Source organism: Ranitomeya imitator, chromosome 10 (assembly GCF_032444005.1).
Source record: "Ranitomeya imitator isolate aRanImi1 chromosome 10, aRanImi1.pri, whole genome shotgun sequence".
NCBI classification, from domain to species: Eukaryota; Metazoa; Chordata; class Amphibia; order Anura; family Dendrobatidae; genus Ranitomeya; species Ranitomeya imitator.
The window spans coordinates 113,539,041-113,545,689 of NC_091291.1; positions in this window are offsets into that span (position 1 = coordinate 113,539,041).

The window sequence follows — 6,649 nt, forward strand, 5'->3', positions numbered from 1 at the left end:
GCATATGAACTCGAGCCTGGGAACTTTTCTGAATATTTTCCCACGCTCGAAGGACATCCAGCAGAGGCGCATCACCGCGACTGAAGGTAACTACAGGTCATTAACCTACTTTCCATTCATTCGCTGGGGTTTTACAGCCACAAGCACAGCTGCATTAGCAGAGCTCCTGGGTGTAAAATTATTTAACCCCTTCAGATGGATTTACAGCGTGGGACGTGACATCATCGGAAGGTATGGGATATTGTTGTTTTTTTATTTTTCCTTTGTTACAGAGCGAGGGTCTTCAGGTGGATTAAGAGTCTAATAAAATATTACAACAACCTGTGTCTTTATTTCATTAAAAGACTTTGTAATAATGTGTTTGTTTTTTTAACCATTTCATACAATTGGATTAATAATGGATAGGTGTCATAATTGACACCTCTCCATTATTAATCTGGCTTAATGTCACCTTACAATAGCAAGGTGACATAAACCCTTCATTACCCCATATCCCACCACTACAGGGGAGTGGGAAGAGAGAGGTCAAGTGCCAGAATAGGCGCATTTTCCAGATGTGCCTTTTCTGGGGTGGCTGGGGGCAGATGGTTTTTTAGCCAGGAGGGGCCAATAACCGTGGACCCTCTCCAGGCTATTAATATCTGCCCTCAGTCACTGGCTTTACCATTCTGGCGGAGAAAATTGCGCGGGAGCCCACGCCAATTTTTTTCCGCGATTTAACCCTTTAAAATGGCTAGAGTGTGCAAAATTTGCACTTACACACTACTAACATTAGTAATGTGGAACATGCAAAAAAGAAAATGGAGATATGAGATGGTTTACTGTATGTAACCATGTCTCATATGTCTGGTTTGAGAAGGAGATGGCAAAAGCTGGCAATTGAATTACCGGTTTTAAGCTATCTAGCGCTGTATGATATAAGATATAGAGAGTACAAATGTTTTTACGATTTTTTTTTTTTTGAGCACATGGATCCATTGTATGTCCGTATGTTGGTTTTGCAAGCATGCAAGAAAATCTCGCAGTACGGATGCCATACGGAGGATGCCATGCGCAAAATACGCTGACACACCCTGCCTACGGAGGAGATGCGGACCACTATTTTGGGGACTTTTCTGCATATTACGGCCGTAAATTATGGACCGTATTTTTATATGCTGAGTGTGAGGCTGGCCATAAATAGATATATATATTTATCTAATACAGATCTCAGAAAATGAGACCCTGGCAGCATGTTTGTTAGGTAACAATGTCCTTTCGATTATTTGCTTTACTTTTTTATTTTGTTCACAATAGCGCCTTGCATCTTTTAGAAGACTTGTACTATAGCACTTTATTATTAATTATCTGCTGCACTACAGCAGAGGTGGGGAAACTTTTTCCAGCCGGGGGCCATTTGGAAATTTCTACCATCATTAGAGGTCACACAAAAATGATCACCCTGAAAAAAAACCCTGGTATATTTTAATTACGGTAACTCGCCCTTAATGTAACGGCTGGAGCTGCTTCTCTTTGGTGCAGTCGTGATGTTAGGTGATACTGATCATGTTGCTTCTCACAGCTGCTTTTCCAGGTTTATCTTGGCCAGGAGAGCAGCCAACTTTTTATCATAAGTTTTGTAAATCATAGACATCACATAGGAGACACAAGGACTGTAGTATATACATCACACAAGAGATGCGGGACTGCTGTATATACATCACACAGGAGAAGCTGGGACTGCTGTATATACATCACACAGGAGAAGCTGGGACTGCTGTACATACATAACATAGGAGAAGCTGGGACTCCTGTATATACATCACATAGGAAACATTGAGACTGCTGTATATGCATCATAGGAGACTCTGGGGTCATATAAATTACACGAGGGGCAGGGGGGGCATAGACATCACAGGAGATGCTGGAACATATCACCGGGGGGAATAGCCATCACTGAAGGGCTATATACATCACTAGGAAACACAGACAGCACTGGGGGTATATATCCCTGGGGGGAAATATACATCATTGGTGGGTCACATACAGCACTGGGGGGCTATATACAAGCACAGGTGCGGGGGGATATACAGTACTCGAGAATATACAGCACTTTTGGGGTAAATGCAGCACTGGGGAATATACACATCAATTGGGGCACATCCAGCACTGGGGGGGGGGGGGGGGGGAGGGGGGCAGGGGTTGGCTCATAACTGGGTGGCACAGGGAGCACAAATATCACAGGGGGTACGTAGCAGAGGGCACAGGGATAACAAGGGGGCACAAAGTTGAGAGCCACAGAGATCACAGGGGTGCAAATAAATGGGGGGCATATAGCTAGGGGGTACAGATCACATTGGGAAACGTAGCTGGGGGTACGGATCGTAGGGGGGCATATAGTTGAGGGGGGCACAGATCACATGGGGAAACAGCTGGGGGGGCACATAGCTGGAGGGCACAGAAATCACAGGGGGGGGCATATAGCTGGGGGGCAGAGATCACAGGAGGGCACATAGCTGGAAGGCAGAGATCACAGTGGGGCACATACCTGGGAGGCACAGATATCAGAGTGGGGGGCATTGTTATGATCCAGTGACCTTGGAGCAGCATGAAAACTTCACTGGAGTAGGTGGTAACTATACTGACCGCAAATCCTGATCATAACACCGCAACTAGAAGTAGCCGTGGGGTGTGCCTAACAAACCCTAGACACCTCGACACAGCCGGAGGACTAAATACCCCTATAGATGGAAATAGGAATACTATCTTGCCTCAGAGCAGAACCCCAAAGGATAGGCAGCCCCCCACAAATATTGGCTGTGAGTAGGAGAGGAAAGACACACACAGGCAGAAAACAGGATTTAGCACAAGAGGCCGCTCTAGCTAAAATAGGAAAGGATAGGACAGAATACTAAGTGGTCAGTATTAAAATCCTTCCAAAAATATCCACAGCAGAAAATGCAAAAAACTCCACCATCTAACTAAAGACGTGGAACGTATATCTGCAACTCCAGACTCCTACACTCAGAGCAGGAATACAATCAAAAAACAAGCACACAGCATGTGTGCCATAGAAAAAAAACAGACACTTATCTTTGCTGAATTGGCAGCTAAGCAGGAGAAGCCAGACAGAGATCCAATACTTCCCAAGAAACATTGACAACTGGAAAGGACTAATGAGTCCTGCAAACCTAAATACTCTAGTCAGAGCTGCAATCAGCAGATACACCTGACCAGGACTGCAGCCCAGAGACAACTGCATTACCACCTACAACCACCGGAGGGAGCCCAAAAGCAGAATTCACAACAGGGCATATAGTTGGGGCACAGAGATCATGGGGGGCACAGATCACCAGCAGACACAAAGATCCCTGGGAAGGCACAGAGCTGCCGACACAGAGATTGCTCTGGAGTCTCTGGCAGCGCAGCAGCTCCTCTTCCAGGACAGGAGCGCATTGGGTGCCGACCCCACCAATGACATCATTATTCAAGTGCAGGTGTGCTGTAATGAATGCTGCGGGCCGTGCACTTGGGCGTTAAAGAGCCGGCAGGATACAGCTGCTGCCCGAACATTGCTGAGTCCGGGGACCTGCCCGCGGGCCACATGAAAAGTCACCGTGGGCTGCATGCGGCCGGGGGCTGGAGGTTCCCCACCCCTGAACTTTGTCTCTCATTGCAGATTGCTGCTATGTGAGTTTTTCAACTCATCGCTATATTGTTTATATTCTAGTTTGATTTTTTCACTAAGGTGCTATTTTTTGAGATCTGTATTTCCTTGAGCTATACATATATATGCATATACACTGCTCAAAAAAATAAAGGAAACACTAAAATCTCACATCCTAGAGATCACAATGAAATATTCCAGTTGTAAATCTTTATTCATTACATAGTGGAATGTGTTGAGAACAATAAAACCTAAAAATTATCAACGTAAATCGCAACTAATATCCCACGGAGGTCTGGAGTTGGAATGATGCTCAAAATCAAAGTGGAAAATGAAGTTACAGGCTGATCCAACTTCAGTGGAAATGCCTCAAGACAAGGAAATGATGCTCACTAGTGTGTGTGGCCTCCACATGTCTGTATGACCTCCCTACAATGCCGGGGCATGCTCCTGATGAGGCGGCGGATATTCTCCTGAGGGATCTCCTCCCAGACCTGGACTAAAGCATCTGCCAACTCCTGGACAGTCTGTGGTGCAATTTGACGTTGGTGGATGTTTCGAGACATGATGTCCCAGATGTGTTCAATCGGATTCAGGTCTGGGGAACGGGCGGGCCAGTCCATAGCTTCAATGCCTTCATCTTGCAGGAACTGCTGACACACTCCAGACACATTATGTCTGGCATTGTCCTGCATTAGGAGGAACCCAGGGCCAACCGCACCAGCATATGGTCTCACAAGGGGTCTGAGGATCTCATCTCAGTACCTAATGGCAGTCAGGCTACCTCTGGCGAGCACATGGAGGGCTGTGCGGCCCTCCAAAGAAATGCCACCCCAGACCATTACTGACCCACTGCCAAACTGGTCATGCTGAAGGATGTTGCAGGCAGCAGATCGCTCTCTACGGCGTCTCCAGAATTTGTCATGTCTGTCACATGTGCTCAGTGTGAACCTGCTTTCATCTGTGAAGAGCACAGGGCGCCAGTTGCGAATTTGCCAATCCTGGTGTTCTGTGGCAAATGTTAAGAGTCCTCCACAGTGTTGGGCTGTGAGCACAACCCCCATCTGTGGACGTCGGGCACTCAGACCATCCTCATGGAGTCGGTTTCTAACCATTTGTGCAGACACATGCACATTTGTGGCCTGCTGGAGGTCATTTTGCCGGGCTCTGGCAGTGCTCCTCCTGTTCCTCCTTGCACAAAGGCTGAGGTAGCTGTCCTGCTGCTGGGTTGTTGCAATCCTACGGCCCCCTCTACGTCTCCTGGTATACTGGCCTGTCTCCTGGTAGGGCCTCCAGCTTCTGGACACTACGCTGACAGACACAGCAAACCTTCTTGCCACAGCTTGCATTGATGTGCCATCCTGGATGAGCTGCACTACCTGAGCCACTTGTGTGGGTTGTAGAGTCCGTCTCATGCTACGAGTGTGAAAGCACAACCAACATTCAAAGTGACCAAAACATCAGCCAGAAAGCATTGGTACTGAGATGTGGTCTGTGGTCCCCACCTGCAGAACCACTCCTTTATTGAGTGTGTCTTAATAATTGCCAATAATTTCCATCTGTTGTTATTCCATTTGCACAACAACATTAGAAATTGATTGTCAAACAGCATTGCTTCCTAAGTGGACAGTTTAATTTCACAGAAGTTTGATTTACCTGGAGTTATATTCTGTTGTTTAAGTGTTCCCTTTATTTTTTTGAGCAGTGTATATTTTAGCATATTAGATTTCTTTTGGCTCCTTTTTACCTATCATTGGGCATTTGTGCAATAACTTATTTTCCTATTATGGATTGAATAATATATTACATTATTAAAAACATACTCCATATATTCAGCTATTTTATTAAATAATTATTTCAATAACAATTCATTTTTTATCTATTATTTATCTTTATTGCACAATTCTTTTATATGATCCCGTGTCAGAGTGAGGTATTATTTCTATACAGGACCTGGCGCAATACGTGTGGCACATCGGTAGGATGCAGAAGATGCCATCCAGATGAGCTTTCATTGGTAACGGCCATGCAGTTATCCAGTAAAAAGAAATGGCCATTCCCAATATACCCGGCCGCAGCTACATAGATCGCTGACTGATGTGGTCTCCAGCCACAGACTTAAAGGGGGTTGTTCACTTTTGGGAACTTTATTTTACATGCATAACATTTGAGGATAAACCATTTTGCATTTGGCTACCATTACAAATGTTGCTCTGTTCAGGTTTTACAGACTCCTTCATTCCCAGCACATTCAACTTTGATGTGGTTACTGGAGCTCAGGGAAGAAAAAAAAAAAAAAAAGGACTGAAAGTAAAGTTACCAAACCATGGACAACTTCTTTAATATACGGTATGTGTAAGTATCGATCATAGATTCCCAGTGATGCATCCACATTTAGATGCATCACCGTTCCTGATCTCTGTATAAGATGTGACAAATTTGCAATTTTTCCAGGAGTCAACATCATTGATCACGAGCCCAGCATCATTTTGCTTATTAAGTGGGGTGGTAAGTCTTATCCTACTGTGTAATGTCTCATCTCCGGGACCCCCCCAATCACTTCCATGGGTCTGTGACATTGCTGGTGCACATGTAAGACCATTGCTGTCAGACAGTGAATGAGGCAATGGTCACTAGAGAGGAGCGAGGATAGTCGCAGGACTGGTGGTCCGACAGCCAGGGCAGTAGTGGAAGGGAGTCCAGCAAACCATCTCCAGACTGTTTAGATTAGCTCGCCTGGAGGGACATCATCGATGTGGCGTGTTGCCCACACACGACATCACACCAGGCCGGAGATGTCAACAGGTTGGAGGCAGGCCGTAGGGCTCCCAGGCAAATCAATCTACTCATCTCTAGTGGTCACGGATGCCCAACATCCCCCCATTTCTCCCACACTCCCTCCACAAGAGTCCATGGCCAGACATCGACAGTACACTTTATAGTAACCTGATTTAATTCCATTTTATTAAACGCTGATGGTAAAATACCAGAAAATGTATGGAT